This window comes from Cygnus olor, chromosome 5 (genome assembly GCF_009769625.2).
Source record: "Cygnus olor isolate bCygOlo1 chromosome 5, bCygOlo1.pri.v2, whole genome shotgun sequence".
Taxonomy (NCBI): Eukaryota; Metazoa; Chordata; class Aves; order Anseriformes; family Anatidae; genus Cygnus; species Cygnus olor.
Genome location: NC_049173.1, coordinates 37,719,865 through 37,737,716, shown reverse-complemented (window position 1 = coordinate 37,737,716; position 17,852 = coordinate 37,719,865). Strand labels below are relative to the sequence as shown.

Below are 17,852 nucleotides of genomic sequence, written 5' to 3'. Positions count from 1 at the left end.
GCTTGGGGACCGGAAAGGCAGCCAGTGGAGATTAGATGCACTGCTGGTTGACTCATCCAGCTTGTTTTATTGTAGCACAGTTCCAATAACGGCTGTATTATTTCAGCTTATGTGCAGTGAGCAGACATTTGTTTTGCATCGAAGCTTTTTCACATAAATGTGCTCCATTTTTCATTTCTCCTTGCATTTCCCAGTGTTTCAGCTGGCAATTGCAAATGGGAGAGGTGGTGGCTCCAAAGGAATATTAGCCAACTTCTCAGCTGGTACAAATCAGCAACACCCCCTGGTCTTTAATAGAGCTATGCAGCTTTATACCAGTTGAATCTGCCCCAACTTTTCTTTTAAAACATATCCCACCTTATAAAGAGCTGTGTTTTCTTCAGTGATGGATTCTGAAAATAATGAAAAGTGCTGGACTGACTGCCTCACAGAGCATGTACAGTGTGCATCTTGGCAGGATCAGCTTTCTAGTGTGTGGCTGTCTTCAATCCGGGGGACTTTTTGCCAGAGAGCAGTAAGAGCCCGTCACACGCTGTCTCCTGGACCTGGGCTGTGGTCTGCTGTCCTGCCGAAAATCTGCACGCGGGTCGTCCTACATGCTAGCTCAGTGCCTCGCAGCATTTCCAGCCCCACTTCACTTCAATTCATTAAAATTTTTCTGTGTCTGCGTGTAAGTGGCTATAAGGAGCAGTTACAGTGAAAATATGTGGAATGTGTGTCAGGCCTCATTAGCTGCTCACAGCTTGCTTCATGGCTTGAAAAGCGCTGCCCTGCCAACTTGGGCTGCAGTCAGAGGCAGAAGAGTTCATTAGAAATGGCTCTGGAAGCAACCACGGGGAAGGAGAAGAGCTGTTTACCTGAAGCGATACGAAATCGGGTGGATCTATGTCTGCGTTAGAGGCTGTGCTGAGATGGTAGTGCTTTGCAGCTCCAAAGGTGCAGGCAGACTGAGGGAACGCTTTGGGTTCTGTGCAGCTTTTTAGAAGAGGCTGTTTAAAGGTGGTTTCTTGGGACAAAACCTGGTGAACAGGTGGGTCACTTCTGGCCCATGTTCGTGTGCATCTTACTATCAACTCTCGAGCAAGCCGGCCTCTGCCATATGGACTGTGCAGCTGTATATTTTTACTGGGATTTTGCTAATGTTTTAGTTGAGATGTTTATTTGCATGTTGCCTTCATTTCTCTACACAAATTACACAGGGTAAGTGGCGTGGACTATATAGCTGTGTTAACTAGAAAAAGTGCCTTTATCTCTTCCCTGTGTTTTGTTTTTTTTGGCTGCAGGGAGGTGGGAGGGAGAATCTGCTAAAATGTGTTTTTGATTCATCAGAATCTTCTATCTTATTGTAGAAACTGCGTGGTCACAGGCTTTTCCATGGCCATCTTGTGTAGTGGTGTGTACAGTTCATAGCCCATCCCTAGCACAGACACACAGATCCTTTAAAAAAAAAGCAATTGAAAATCCAGTTTTGACATTCAAACAGCCATATAACCAAAAAGAAGGTCCAAGTTGATCCCCAATCAATTTCTACATGTGCATATGAATAAAGTTACAAGTACCTTGTTATCATCAACTATTTTCTACAACATAAAAAAGAAAAAAAGGCTCAACTGTTTTTTTTTTTTCATAAACTGGTCAAGCTCATCGAGCTCTGATGACAGTCACTTACAGGAATAAATGGTGAGGTAACAAGAGCGTTGTGTAGGATTGAGGTAAATTTGGGTCTGAAATAAATGAAGACCTCCATAAGAGGTAGAGTTAGGAAATAAGTGTGTGGGAAAATTGGAGTGAGTGAGAAGGCAGCAGGGAAAAGGAAGCCACAGTACAAATTAAAGATTGCAAGTAACAGGGCCGGGTGCCAAGAGCCTCAGAAAAGAAAAGAAAAAATATCCTTGATTAGCTAAACTGTTTGCTTTGCTATATAAAAACTGACCTCCTTGAGGAGCCCTGAGCCCTGGCCTCCTGGGTGTCTGAGTACGTGCGGGCAAGCCACTGCCATGCCGATGGCAACACAAATACTTCAGCAGGAATATTCTGCCCCACGGATTTCCAGTCAGGCCAGGTGCAAATGCTTCATCTGGCAGGAGCTCTGCCCACGTTAAGCCAACAGCACCTTACGTTTTATGCAGCCTGGCAATACACACTTTCCCTTTTTCCCCCAATTGCTGCAGTAATCCCGGTTCCATTAGCTACGTGTGAATGTGTGTGCTGAAGGGAACCGCTGTCTCTCCAAGCGTGACTGTGGAGGGGGCAGATGAAGGGCAGAGCCAGCATGACAAAAGCCCACTCCTCCAGCCAAGCTCAGCACAGCCGCAGGAAGGACAGAAGTGTTTTTCCTCCATGCTGAGGTTTCCACAGACCTAGTTCTGGCTATAGAAGCCAGCGGGGCAAATCTGCTGCCCACAGCCCCTCTGGAAACAGAGAGCTCTGTCCGCTGCTCTCCTCAGGAGTCCCCACTCCCCGGGGAATATCTCCATCCTCCTGCCCCAAGGGCTCTGCCCTGCACAGCAGATGCTCTAGCACAGAGAGCCTCATGGAAAACCAGAGACCAGGCTTGACAGTCACCATCTTAATGCAAATGCTCATTGCTGTCATCATTTGCATTAGGCACTGTTATTAATAATGTTTTCCTTCTTCTCATCCATTCGCAATGGCATCGCTGACTTGTGGGGGAAATTCTAGAGCTATGGGGAATGTGCTTGAGCACCTAACACTTGGTGGGTGTGCTTCTAGTGCCTGCTGGTACTTCTGAACACGAGTTGTTCTGTCTTAGACACACGTGAAAGAGGACCCATCACAGGCAGAGCTGCTCAGAGAGCACAGACAGGGAGAGTTATATATGGAAACATCAGCTCAAACCTTTTGTCAACAATTCCCTCACTTTTACTTGCAAAACTGTTACTTGCTCTCTTAAACGCCCCTTTTGCTCCACTCCGAAACTGCAAAAATCTACCACGTACAATTTAAGTAACATAAAGACCCAAGGAGAAGAGCTGTTTTTTAACAGCAGAGGATGGAAGAATTGCAGGACTTCTTTGTAACGGAACAAGATTGAAACAAGCAATGTTTAACATTTGTAAAAACTTCTAGAGCTGAACTTCTCTAAACCCCTCTGTTACAACCCCAGTTTTATAGATGGAGCAACAAAGAGGTAGTTGTATTCACAAGGCCTCTAGAAGGCCTGTAGACACAGAGCTCAGTTCCTGGAGTGGGAATCTATATTCAAGCTTGGGACTATACCTCACTGTCAAAAGCTGTTATCACATGAGTATCTAATTGCAGGGTTTTTTCTATAAACCAAAGCTTCTAATCTATGCTGAATCATTCGTTGGGGCAGAGAATGTCCTATCTGGCCTTTAAAATGCACAGGGCTGCAGGGAGTACAAAACATGCCCGTATTAAACTGTTCTAGCTGTCTTTGTTTAAGTATATTAATAAAGATGAGGAAGGTCAGATGGAGGCAGGTTGCCTTGAGTGCAAGGCTTCTGAACATTTGAGACTTGCTGTGCTTACAGGTGTATTCCAGCATCCTCTCTGAGGTAGAAAACAGATTTTAAACCCAGGCAAAATCAAGCAAGCTTAACTCAGGAATGTGAGAGCACAATATCAGAGGGATGTCACTAAAAAAGGAGGAAACAATGACAACTTCTTTCTGTTCTTACTGCACTGTTCATCCAGGAATATCAAAAGTCTTCCAAAATGCCAATGAACTCTCAGTTCACCCCTTTGGATGTCTGAGTGCTACTATCTGCATGTTACAGATGAAGAAAGAAAGGCACAAGAAGCTGTGCAGCCATTGCGTAACACAGTGGCATTCGATTTTGGGTGAAGCTGCCTTGTGCAGTCAACACACGCCTGATTCAGACATCATGTGATGTCTAGTTTCGGTAGTATTGTCCATGGCCAAAGGTGGTCCAGGGCTTCTGATCTCCTTTTTTACCTACTAGGCAACACAGTCATTTTAGTCCTTTATACAGGGTTCAACAAAAGGGGAGAGCAAGTTACCAAATTGTTCCTGATTTGAGGCTTCTCAGTTTGAAGAACTTGAAACTGTTGATGTATAGATTGGTTGGTTGTGCTGATGAGGTGAGATGTTCCAGAGGCAGGAGAGCATCAGAGTAGATGTTGAAGGCAGCCAGAAGCCCGAAGGAGGAGACGAGGAGACTGTCATGCACCAGAACACAGTGCCTAGGACATGCTACTTAAAAGTAAAGTACACCCAGTATTCAAAACCATACTAATGCCGCCAAAATGCAGGCAGCCCCTTATTAACTGGGGAGAGAGAAATGGAACATTAAGAGTTTCTGAACATGAGCAAGCTGCACACACAGGAACAATTTCCACTGCAAGTTTTTAATTCTGCTGGCTTTTTTGAAAATATCTGCCTGCTGTTCCAGCACGATCAGAATGAAGGCATGGGATTGCAGTATGATTGGCATAGCAAAAATAGGAGAACAACAATATGAAATGGGAGTTTGTCACATAAGTAGAGTGTATTAAACTGATTCGATACAGTATTTTCATCCCAAAGTGCTTGAGAAGTTTGTGAAGTCACTTCCCTGTGACTCAAATGTAGCTACCTCTGTGCTGAAATGCAGTTGTCCTCATTGTGCATCCAGTGCTTAAGCTGCTTGTGAAAGATTTGCTTTATTATGCATCTGGTTTCATCCGGCTGTTCATAATAAAATGAAGGCTTTGCAGCACCTGATTCAGATTCACAGAGTGGAAAGGGCAGTTATTGATGCCAGAGGTCCTAAAATCACTGAGTTTTCCAAATCAAAATTCAGAAAAGTTATGTTAATATGCAACTGCAAACAGTTACAACCAACCACATAAACGTTGCTTGGTGAATCCTGAGGAACTGGCAGCATCGCTTGCATCTCTAGAGCTGGAAAATCTCTGCTACAGTTGTTGGAGTGGCAGGTCATTTTGTTACGTGTTTGCTGTGTCCTGGACTCTGTTTCTTTGCTATTCTTCCATACCCCCATGATTCAAGCAGAACCCTTGAAGATGGCAAGGAGTTGAAAGACTGCAGGAATGAAAAGAATTTCATTTTATTTTTCTGTCAAGCAAAATATCAGTAGTTGGCATATTTCCTTCATGTGTTCCACCTTAGTATATCAGACCTAAAACCAGATCACAGCCTAATTCCACACTTTTGCTCAGTAGTTACCAACTTCTTTTGATACTATTTCCTACCATCTCATTCGATTAGGAATAATGGGAACTAGAGTGGTAGAGCCAAATCTGTACTGTACTGAGGATGCCTTGCATTTAGTTATTCCTACTACATTAGCAGGTACAGTTGTGTAGTAACAATAAACTTGATACACCCTGCCATCTTTTTATTTCTAGGACCTTATAGTAAGGTTACCTCAGAAAAATAGAAATAACATTCAAGAGAGGGTATACAATTTCTCATACCTTTATTCATACTTTACCTGCAGTCAGGAACAAGGCTGAGAGTATTCTGTGACGGTCTCATATACTTTCTGCTGGATCTCATCCCCACCATAAGCAAAATTTTTAAGCAAATCATCACCTACAAAATCTAGCTCTGGACTTTGCATCATTGCATTTTCATCAAATGCTCTAGGGATTAAGTTTGAACCTGCCAAATCCCTCGTAATCTGCAAATCATAAATTTTTAACTGGAAAAAAAACCTTTGTGTTCATGAGGAGAGGGGGGTTGCCAGGCCATTTTGGCAATTGCAGCAAGTGGCTTATGGTCAGTTTTCTAACACAGGCTTCTCTTAAAAAAAATAATAATAAAAAAAGACAGGAAACCTTTTACGTTTGTGGACAAATGCCAATCCTTCCTCTCTGTTTGAACGCACTGACACTCAGCTTTTGTTAGTATTCATTGCACAGAAATTACTGACCTGCAGTTCTGACCGTATAGCTGCAAGAGGATTAGCCCAGTTCTCTTCTGGGGACACCTCTGTCTCACGTGTGCTGCTAAGATACCTCGGGGCTGCATCCTTTTCCAGTTTCTGGAATTGTTGAGATTTGTAGTCAAAATCTACTGGATGTTTTTGTGTAACAGTGCCCTGGTGTTGTCAGGTCACACAGCCAGGTTACACACAGCCAAAGGCCAAGGGCTCCCATTCCAACAAGTCCTTGTGCCCACTGCTTCTGCACACAACCCAGCTCCTCTGTAACCTTGCTGCATACATTGCTATGATGTCTCTCACCAGCGTTTTATATCTGTTGCAAGAAATTAGCATTTTTGCCTGCCTAATCCAGCTTAGTTTCTTCTCAGGGCAGCTCTGAAGCCTTTTACTGTTATTCTGTTGTTTTTCTGTTTTTTTTTTTTTCTTTTTCTTTTTTTTTCTGCTGATCTTAACATCATCTGATCTGTGTAAATGCTGAAAACTTGGTCCATTATCAAACATCTGCTGTATTTTTGGAGAAATGTCTCAAGTTTGGTGAAGCAATCCAAATCACCAGAAATTGTGATTCTCAACTTGCACAAAATGCGTGCTCTGTTTTTTAAGGGTTTCTGCCAGACCCTGCTGACACATGAAGCATAAGAAAATATTTGGCATCAGCCACTTCCCCAGAGGTTTTTCCTCTTGTAGGTAGTGGAAAATGATCCCTCTGTACACATGTATTCAATTCTTTTAGGTCTATTCATAAGCAAAGGTTTCATCTCTTTTTTTAGTATACCCATTCTGATGGTTTCGCTATGCAGTTTGTGGTAATGAATATATTCACCTCCTTTTTTAGCCTCTACTTCAGGGCACAGGGAATTATGCCAGGGTTGTAGGCTGTGGAGCAGTCCTCAAACTGTTTTTCAATGACTTGATCCCCTAGCTCTCCAAAGAGAAAGGCCTCTTGAGAAAGCAAAAGACTGGCTCCCTCTTCTATTACATTATTTTTGAGTCTGTTGCTTACCTATCTGCCGACTTTCCAGCCCCCTCGCAGGAATGAACTTACCACTATTAGTCCAGAGTTTTACCAGTTTCCACTGAGGCACAGCTGGTGCTCACGCTGCTGCTGGCAGCGCAGGCTCATGCACCAGTAAGCGCCTTAGGGCCAAGAAATGTCACTGCCTTACTGGGCACTGGAGGCCCTTCATACCTCAGACCCTGAGCCCCCTGTGGCCTTTCATACTTCAGACACCTTCCTGAGCCCCCTGTGCCCCTTCATACCTCAGACCCTGAGCCCCCTGTGCCCTTCCATACCTCAGACACCTCCCTAAGCCCCCGGCCCCTCTCCACAGGGCTCGGTACTGCAGCCCTTCAGGGTGTGCGTCTCGTGGTGACACCCTCCAAAGAACAAGACAGACCCTCCTTACTTGTGTTCTCTACCCAGGCATATGTCCAATGCCCCCAGTTACTGAGAGGGGACTTGGGGTTTGTTGCACTGAGTGACAGGGGGAAGGGCCTGCCGTCAAACTGAGTGCGTGGTTCCTCTTCCCATCAAGTTCAGGGGAGGTTCAGCTCCCGGCCCAGCTTCGGTTACCCGGGAGGCTCAACGAAGCAGAGTTGTAAAGCAGGCCAAATGCAAACGTTTGAAGCTCTGTGGCCCCTTCCAAGGGAACTATGCTGTGTCAAATCTCAACAGCTCACACTTACAGCCATGTCATCATGGAGCATGAGCACACAACTGTTGTTAGAAGAGAGAGAGCGAGAAAAAAATAATAAAAAGAGACAAAATGCAAAAGGCTTAGGAGGCCCCTGGTTTCCGTAATGGAATTAGCCCTTCCTTTATGAATTCCAGGGTTAGATGCTGTAAATGTGATTCACATACTCCCTCCCCTCACCAAAGCAGAAAGATCTGCTAGACACATGTTCGGAGTGGAGCAGGGGAAGATATGACGTGACTCGAGAGCCTGGAAGGCTAAAAGGAGTAGATGGGGGAGAGCTCTGCAGCCCTTGATCTTTGTAAGATTTACTGCCTTTGACTCTTGCAAAGATCTTTTTTTCCTGGAAAATTGCTAGCTTCTAGCAATTTAAAAAAAAAAAAAATTGGCTGTGGCAGTAAACAAGATCTTTGAAGGGGGAAGGAAGCCAAGAGAAAGTCAGGCCCATTAGTCACGCAGCTGCATTTCCTGTCACAAAGGACCCCAGTTGAGTAATCACTCAAAATATGCTTGTTATTTTTTCCTATTTTATTTCAACTTTCAGCCTGCCAATATCTACTGTAAGAAAAAATTAAAACAAGAAAAAGAAAAAAAAATATTTTACCCTCAGAAGGGAAAACAATGTAGAAAGAGACATTGATTTACATTATTTTTCCTTTTCTTTAATTTTCATAGCCTAAAAACACTTCAGTCATGTGACAGAAATGCATGTAGCACAGAGTGGGTCTGAGGCAGTCATGGTGTTTTCAGGGCACATAATTTCAGCGTGAGTGTGCGTGTCAAAGTTGCTAGTCTCCACATCCAGCTGCTACCATTAATTCATTGTACAACCTTGATCAAGTCATGTAATAATTTATCTGTAATTTATTTTGGTCATATGAAAGGTAAAGATGATAATAGCTTCTGCATAATTGTTTTGTCAAGCTTCATTAATAATGCTTATAAGTAACATTGAGTCTTCTGATGAAAGCTTTGTCCACTGTTTGTCTGAAGGAAAATCGAGTGAGGATTGAAAAGACATAGACTTGTAATTTAAAGCAGAACATTCTTATAAATATATTTAAATGTATAAATATATATATATTTATATTTATAAGATGTTAAAATAGGAACAAGACTATGAAATAGAAGAAGGAAAATCTTGCTGACGCTCTCTCTCTTGAGACACTCAAGGCAGAAGAATAGAGCAAACGTGTCATAGGGAACAACCCCTTTTGCAGTGCTGGAATAGAGCACGTCACAGACTGACTATACCACTTCCCCATGTCTAGATCTTGGATTAAAAGATGCTGTCTCTGGTCAACCTGGTACCAGCTTCAAAAAGAAGCCACAGATACATGAAGAAAGTAAAGCTGAAAAAATACTGTTTGTCCAGATTGCTGCAAAGAAAATACCTCTTTTACCAAGAAACACAACTCCAGAATACCAAATCCCACATTTTATTTACTCAAAAGTAATGAGTGTGGTGACCAGGCCACCTATAAAGAATGACCATAAGTAAGCATCAGGGCAGCTGACAGTTTGTAGCCTACATTCCTGATTGGGGTACCTGACTATATGGCTATATGAAAATGATTACAAAGGAATAAATTCCTTTTTGTATTGCTGTATAAGTAGACAGTAGGTGATTGCAGTTTATGGTACATAATAACATGACTTCAAATACTGCACAAAAAATGAAGCTTACATTTGCATTTAAGTGACTAGTAATGTCAGGTAATTCTCTAATTTGCACACATTTGATACCACAGATGTGCAACGTTTTTAAAACCACAGCTTATGAGCAGATGTGATTTACCCAGCAATGTAAATCACAGCTTCCTAACGCTAGTTAAAGGGTGCAAACACAAACAAATGTGAGACTTATACAATTTGGTTTAAGAGAGATTTTGAAATGCTGTTTGCATATATTTTGTAAAGCAATTCAAAATAATCATATGTGCTTATTTACACTGAATGGAAAAGTAAGACTCGTGTGAGTCGTGATCCAAATATGAAAAGTTCTGCTCCAAATTATGTTTCTAAAGTTCATCCTTTGTCTTTCCAAATGGCAGGCAAGGCGAACTGTGCTCCTCGATGGGCACACAAGTGTACACTCCCTGGTTTGTGGTCAGAGCTAACACCAAGCCATGGGGGCGGTCTGCTACTCTCACACCAGATGACTTTCACTGCTACATATCCCAGATTACTGAATCCCCACATCATCTAACATTCTGTGCAACAGCCATAGTTTTGTCCCTAAAACTGTCTCTGCTGCGATGTTGGCTTATAAGTCCATTTTCAGTGATTATTGGTATCCTCACAGTTTAGAAATTATATACTGGTAAGTATAAATGAGTGGAAATAATTAGTTTACAAGAGCAACATCAACTTTGAACATTTCCTTTTATGAGTACCACTGTATGTTATCATATTTCCTATACTACTGTTATAGGTATGTATAAATCACACTAGCATCTGATATATCAGACTCTGTAATAAATAGCTACCTATAGAATTAATTATACCTGACAAGTATTTGGGTAGCAACCAATAGTTATCTATTTACCTACCTGTTTATCTTAGGATATCTATGGCTCTATAGCATCTGGGTATCTCCAAACCTCTGAACTTTTGATGTACTTGTTCTCTCCACGCAGGCCTGATGTAGATTAGTACAATTGTATATGTATATGTGTGCCAGTAAAGTCCTAAGATGAATGACTAACCCAGAATAGCCTCAGAAGTGTATGACCTCTTGATTCACCTGCTGGATGCAAAGAATTTCTCTCTTGCATAGATGGGAAGCTGAGTCATAAAGAAATAGTTACGTGCCCATAAGCACATAGATAGCAACAGAGAGGGAATCAGCTCATTGTATACAGATCCTCAGTCCCTGGCTGTGTGTATTAAATTACTCTCTCCTGTCTTCAGTGAACTGATCGTATTTGGTAAAATTGCCAGCAGTTGTTGCTCGTTGCAGTGTGGTACTTCTGTGATGTGCATGGAGGGGACCTAGAAAATAATTGCTTATTAAGAAGCTACATCAAACAGCAAACAGGGCAGTTGCTTAGTACATTGACAACTGAACTTGTCAGCCTTTCTACTGAACTGCTGCATGAATTTGGGCAATTCCTTCACATCCATATGCTGCCATTGCTCTAATTTAATATAGGGATAATAACACACTTGGAGCTTCAGGCACAAATATCGCTGTATAGTCCTGCTCCAATTCTCATTTAAGACAGTGGAATGAGAATGCAAAGGGAAGTTACAGGGACAATAGTATTTTTTTTTCCAATGTTTGAATGAAGCTTCTGTGATACAACTCAAAAAAACTCACTCCTAAAATGAGCATGGCTGGTAAGAAAATTTTAGCATTAAGTTGCATGTTGTCAGAGGACATGTTGATGCAGGACTGTCGTGCTAGGAAGCGTGAAGGCTTTGCAGCTGTGATTTAGGGCTTCTGCACCCCTCGGCTATCCGCACTGGACAGGCCTGTTGTAGAGGGGGTTTCTGGTCTGAGTAGATAGATACACAGACCTCAGGGCTGAATGGAACTTGCAATGGGGCCAGGGAAAACTAAAATAGAACCGAGATGTGGGGGCTGCTACTGCTGGCTGTAGTATCTTAACATCTGTTTAGATGCTAAAACAGAGTCCTCTGGGTCTGCCTCAGAGCTATTTTCCTCTCTTCCAAACACAGCATGGGATTGTGGAACTGAGCTACATGTAGCCAATTAACTTCACTTTCAGAGCAAAACTGACTACGAAAGAGTTAACCTGACTAATGGCAACACTTCAGTAAGAGTGAGGGAGGTGGAACTCAAGTCCCAAGTCTTAATAAAATGCAGGTGTTTTATTGTTAGGTTAAAAACTCCTAGTCTAAGACTCCAGCAAGCATTTAAAAACAAGGAAAAAATGTGCTGTTGAATAAGAAACTTGGAAAGGCAACAACAGGCCGTGCTAGGCATTTATGGAGAGTGCAGCATTCACTGGCTAAGGCCTACCGTAAAGTTCACAGAGGGGAAACAAAACACATAAATATTACATGAACGACACCTCTCACAATATGCATCTGGCCTCCGATGTATTACACCTGGGATTAACTTCTGACATTTTCCTTTCCACCGTCCTGGCTTTGCTCTTACTGCCCCCCTGCAGAGTATTTGTACAAGCACTCTCCAACTCTTCCTCCTTCTCATTTCCTGGTCTGTTTGTGGAACCTATGGGGTGACAGGCAGCGTGGACATCACACAGCTACTCTTGCAAATGCTTTTCTGTCAGGGATGGGACCTTTTTCTTTTAAAGAGAGAATGATTACTATTGTAGAACTAGCTAGCTAAAAGAAGTTGTAAAGAAATCACTCATCACTGTGTTCTCTTTCCTTTTTCCTCCTTATCCCAAGGAAGCAGAAAATTTTGGGGAGCATTTTTCAGTAAACTACACCGAGTTTCGGTCACAAAGTTAAGGGATTGCTCTGAACTTCAAGCTCTATCTTCAAGTTCTTCATGTGTTTGGAGAACAGTAATAGTTATGACTTACTAAAGGGAAGTAGAAAATGAAGAATCAGAGAAATCTCAATGTAGTTATAGTGTCCCAAGGTCTAAGACAGACAGGTGAGACACTAGCAGTACTAAGTGAAACAGACACGACATACAGAAAACTCTGACAGAATAAAAATGAAACTGATGGAGCTGTTGAGCTTATAAACATGAGTACGTGCGAGCTCTCATTTACATGGAGCAGAGCTCTTAGGACAGCCTGAGCAAATAATTCAGAAAACCAAGGAACAAAAATCAAAACCCTCTGTAATCACAGCCGGAAACCCAGAAACCCAAACAAGCCCACATTGTGTGCCCTGCATGCACCACTGCACTGCGTCCTTGCTGCAGTGGCTGTACCGGGCCATCTGTACTGGTGGGCTGGAATGGGGGCATCAGGCAGGCACAGCAGAGGTGAAGAAGATGAAGTGTAGATCCGATTTCTTCTTCACACACCTTTGAGAATTACCCTTCTTGACTCCCAGCCATCATTGAAAACAGGTCTATTTAAAAAGAAGCTTCCTGTTAAGATGCAATGGAAATGCAGACTGCAGTTTAACAGGGGGCCCAAGAGTAGAAATCTTCATTAAGAGTATCCCAGAAATCCTTGTAGGAATCTTTGTGTTGCCCTGGTTGTGTTCGAGACCAGGCCCGTGGGGACCATCAAGCAAGAGGTCTCTGTCAGCATCTGCTAGCTGCTCCTAATTTTAGATCTTCCCTGGCCTTCTCCTTTCCTCCTTCACTCAGTGAGACTGCTTTTCATCCCACTCCTACTCTCCTTTGCAGCTGCTGGTTCCTGTTACTGTCTTGTGTCAGCAGTTCTCAATCTTCTCAGACAACCCCGCTGTTGTTTGTGCTGTGCTACGTGAGGGAAACAACCCATGCTTTCTGTTCCCTCCTGAAAAGTTACCGCACCTCAAGCTCCAGCAAAGCTAGGCAAGTCCCTGTTCAGCGCAAACCCTAGCCAAATCCAGCACATCAGATTGCAAAAACTGGCAGTGCCTCTGGTCTCAGTGCACGGAAATATCCAAGATCAAAGCTAGAAGCCTGGCTTCTTTTTTCTGTCATCAAATTGGCCTTTTTTTTTTTTCTTTCTTTCTTTCCAGTCTTACAATTATTGTTATCTTTTCTGATGTGTGTTATCTCTGTGAGTCACTGAGAAATAGTGGATAAATTTGCAATAATATATGTACAGCCAGACCAAAGTGTTTTCAAATTAGCTTGTCTCAACTTTGAAATAATAATGATGTCAGTCGCTGAAATATTCAAGACAAATACTTTATACTAGTACTAAGTATTAGAAATAATCACTAGCCTTTAGGTCTCGTTTCAGGAGTTGGACTCGATGATCCTTGTGGGTCCCTTCCAACTCGAGATATCCTATGATTCTACGATTACCCTTGCAGATACTGTCAAATCTTCCATATAATACAAAATAGAGCAACATTATTCCTCTAAATAGAGCAACATTATTCCTGTGCTGTAAAATTGTCTTGTATTTGACTTAAAGAACTGACTGATGATCTTAGCATCCTGTTTCTTATTCCTCTGTCTTTGCATGTTAAAAGTTCCCCTTCCAAATTTCATTTCCCTTGTGTATAGTTATTTTAAATGCCTGAAAAGAAAAAAAAATCCTTTACAGCTTTCTTCTTTACATATAAAATGATGTCGTTAACTACTTGTAAAAGAAACAAAGATCCCTGTTGGAGAGAATAATAAATAGGTAACTCATTGCAGCGGAAGAGGGTGACAAGACTGAGATTTTTGCCAATAACACAGAGAACAGAAAAGATTAAATTCAGAATATTCAAAAAAAAAAAAAATCAAAACCTTTGCTTTTCTGCTGCCCTACCTATAGCATCTTTTTGGGTGTATTTTAAGAAAAGGTTATTTTTAACCTTATTCTCTCTCTCGCTCTCTCTTTTTTTTTTTTTTTTGAGTAAAGAATGTTTACCCTAATTTCTATTTTATTTATTTATTTATTTATTTAAATTTCTTGTAGCCTGGCCTAAAAGGTTTCAGCATTGTACCTTTCACAGGTGATCGGTAGCTCTTTTGCTGGGAGTGAAAATGCCTGAAGTGCTTATGTGTAGAGCAGCAGGATCCAGTGGCCTTCGTTTCACATCAGGTTAGAAATAAGTTTAAGGGGCAGCAGTGCAGATGCCTCCACCCATGGCAGGGCTCAGAAGGGATAGGTACAAGCGAGTAAAAGCTGTTTGCTTTCGCTTTCCCTTGCATTACTGTGGGACACTTGCAAACATTTAATTAAAGCTATTGTAGGCATGCTTAACTGGGAGCTATCTGTGGTTCCTTGAAACCATTACACAGGAGCACCAAAGAAAATACAAGGGAGTCACTGAAGGAAAATACAAATGAATTAGAAAAGCATAGCAACCGAAGAATACATTTCCCATAATACAACAGTCAAAGGTCATGAGGCCACAGATGCTCAGTTGCTCATGCATATCTTCTATTCTCTCCACTTGCATGCCTGCTTCGGAGAGGGCAAAGATTTAATGAGGATGGGGCTAGCTTTAGCAGTTCTCACCCTTCCTCACACCCCACATCTGAAAGAGCATTGAAAGCCTCTTTGAAGATGGAATAGACGCACATTGAACTGTCCCAGTGCACACACACAATCTGGGGTTTTCTCATCAGGTATAAAAATACAAGGTGACCGTTCTCTTCCGGCTTTCCAGAGTATGAACAAAGCTGCTGAATCAAAGACTTATTGAATTTAGGGTGGAAAGGAGTTTCTCCACTGCATCTGTCTTTTCAATCTGCAGTAGCTGCCCTTCTCAGAGTCAAACAGTTTCTATTAGTCAGGTCATTTTTCCTCAGTCCTTATGAAGAAATCCTGTTCAGTCAAAACAGAATACTATTTACAGGAAGCTTGGCAGGGTCAAAAAGTGACTGCAAAACCAATCTCTTGTTAAAACACATACATTATCTGCTCTGATGTAGATACTATTAGAGCTCAGCAATCACTGATTTGATATCAGGACCTTGAAGGTGATTTCAGAGTCAGATTTGTTAAACTTGGCGACATTATAAGTGTTATCATGTGTCATTAGCAGAGCTAACTTAGTCGCTCCAAGTCCAATTTAATCTATCCAGCTCACTACCCACAGCTTCTGACCTACTTAGTCACTTCCTGTCTTTGATTTTCACCTTAATGCCTCTTTTCTATGTTGGCCAGTGACTGCCATTTAATCTTAATCAAACTTCCTTGGACTTCCATTACTGTCAAGCACAACTCCTCACGCTGTAATACTCACCCTTCTGAGTGCAAGGAAGTTGATTTACGGCCAACAGTCTACCTCTTCTCTTATGCTCTAAGTTCATCTTTGCTTTGTTTTTCTTCCTGTATGATTCACTCCTTCCCCTCTTTGAGACATTGTGCCACGCTTTGTTCCCCCTCCCTCCTCAGTGACTGAGAAGCCACCATATCCACTACTTCTGTGCAGACCTGGTGCATCGTCGTGTGCACACAGCTACCACGTGCAGGTTCAGAAAAATTGCTGAAAACTAAGAAATGGAGTTGGCCACAGGCTTCTACAGAACACCAGCTTTTTAATGTGAGAACATTTGATGGCAATAGCAACTGTGTGTAACCCACAGGAGATGTGTGCAGTCTCTCCTCACGCATGTGCTCTCTCCCAGTTCTTTTTTCAATATAAGCACTTTAGCTTTTTCCTCTTCCTACTTCTGTGCTCATCAGCCTGTACTCATACTCTTGATTTTCTGTTGTTGATGTTAGCATGCAGGGGCTATAAGATCATTCACCGAGGGCAGCAGCCTTGTCCTCCTAATAAGCAGAAAATACCATACATATTGGATGGAGGAATTAGCTACAGGCCGTTCTCATTAAGCCTCTCCTTCAACTTATCTCAGCTCAAATTGTATTTTTGAACTGCAGTCACTATACGGCATTGTAAGTTGAAAACAAGCACTTGAGCCCTTTCCAGCGAGGCTTTGAGTGGCCCTGATAGGAGGCATGGAGGAGAGATAAGCAGTGCATTGAAGTTGCAGTATCGCTGTCGCTGAGGGCAAGGAGTGAATGGAAACATACCCTCCCTCTGGCACTGCCTTGCTCCGGCCCGGGGGAGAGGATCAGGCCGAGCAGCTCCGGTTCACACGCGGCAGGAGTCAGCGGCCTCTCAGCTGATGACAGATTAGACTCGGGGCCTGCTTAGTGGGAACACTGTGATTAGACCTCAGCAGCATCTGTCTCCAGCACTGAAGGAATTACTGCTGCAGGCTGCGATTTTCTCAGCAAGCTGTAATTATACCAGGAACCTCATTCCTGCCGTTTTTCTTGACAACTTGAGTGCAAAAAAAAATGCGGGTGGGTGAGCAGAAATTGCGAAAGGAGCGGGAGAGAGACACCTGCTTATTTTCGTTCAGCTCATTTCAGTCACTTTCTCTGGGTTTCTTAGATGCGTATGAACCACAGCCTGTTTTCCTCAAAGGTCAGTACTGAGGTTTAACTCCCAGCAGCTGTTCTGCCACCCACCCACACTGACAGGACACGTCCTCTCCGTGCACTTATGCAGCACGGCACCGGGGTCGAGTGAGGGTGCTTGCAGGAGGCACCCAGCAAGCCCAGCCCCAGCAGTGCCCCTCGGTCCCCTCCCAGGGGGGCAGCGGTGAGGGGCCAGGCCCCGCTTACCCCTGACCAAGAAGGGCAGAAGTGGGGATGTTGGAGATTGGGCAGGGTGGGTTTGAACCTGAAAAATGAGTTTAAACCACAAAGGCCATGCTTAGACTAGGATCTAAGCATCTGAAAGGTGTTAAGTTGTATATGGTAGCTCTCTGTTTTAAAAGATGGAGAGTTCCCAGTAACATCTGGTGCGTTTTGCCAAAATAATGATGTCTAAAAAGAGCAGGACTTCTTTGTAAGATTTCTTTACCAGAAAAACATTTTTGTTTGTGCAGTTGTAACTCCATACGAGCTTGTTTGCCATTACTCTTTTCTTTGCTCAGAATACAAAGAAAACAGTTTGTTTTTTTTTTTAGTTTAAGTCTAGGAGAGGAGGGCAGAAATAATGTATATATTCCTTTCTTAACTTTCCTCAGGGCTTTAATGCGACTGACATACTTTGAAGGCAAGAGTATCTTGTCTGCGTTAAGCAATTTTACATCTAGGCTGTACTCATCTGGAAGAAAGCAGAATTGTTCCCTACCAGCACTCCGTCCCTCCATCCAGCAGTGTGTCGGTCAGGACAGCCAGGGGCGAGAGCGCGGCAGCAGGAACGCAGCCCCTGGGGTTGGCAGCCCCGGCAGGCAGCATGCTGGCACGCAGATCCCCCGTCTCCAGAGCCAAATGTCTTCAGATACTGGTGGGAAAGACACACATCTGGAGTTGTCTGGAGCTGGCAAGAAAAGCTGTAGACAAAGAGGAGAGAAAGGGAAGGTTGGAAAGAAAGTGGAAAGAACGTTTCTTACACATTTCGCTTTCTTTTCCATCTGCTTGTGCGATGTTGCTGTGAGCTGTTAAACAGCTGCAGAGCTCTGCCCCAGAAGGGGCTGTGTTTCAGCAGTGATGGAGAATGAATCCTGCAGCAGAGTGCTCTGGGAGCCCCCTAGAATGAGCCGGGTGGTAGAAATGTCGTTCTCTGATTCAGTATCATGCTAAATACACTTGGGACCAGGGCACCTGGGGCAGCAGCCAGAGGCACTGTTGCAGCTCCCGAAGCCTCTGGCAGGCACTGGGTGCTCCTGACCCATCCCTGGCACAGT

The 17,852-nt window shown here is 43.1% G+C and overlaps 1 protein-coding gene and 1 long non-coding RNA gene across 19 annotated transcripts in view; one reads left to right on the top strand and one right to left on the bottom strand.

Annotated features, from left to right (window-relative positions):
* Positions 1 to 17,852, top strand: part of RAD51B (RAD51 paralog B) — a 378,738-nt gene that overhangs the window by 352,586 nt on the left and 8,300 nt on the right. The window lies entirely within an intron of this gene.
* LOC121070426 overlaps positions 4,335 to 17,852 on the bottom strand; it is a 38,659-nt gene continuing 25,141 nt past the window's right edge. For 2 of the 14 annotated variants that reach the window (XR_005820065.1, XR_005820070.1), the window contains 3 exons: positions 17,297 to 17,498; positions 16,183 to 16,298; positions 15,664 to 15,918 (listed from right to left, as the gene is read on the bottom strand). This is a non-coding gene — a long non-coding RNA (uncharacterized LOC121070426). Of the gene's footprint in view, positions 5,030 to 8,244; positions 12,633 to 13,218; positions 13,726 to 15,663; positions 15,919 to 16,182; positions 16,436 to 17,296; positions 17,499 to 17,852 lie in introns of those variants that run through there. The other 12 variants (XR_005820066.1, XR_005820072.1, XR_005820062.1 and 9 more) reach the window with 12 other exon arrangements.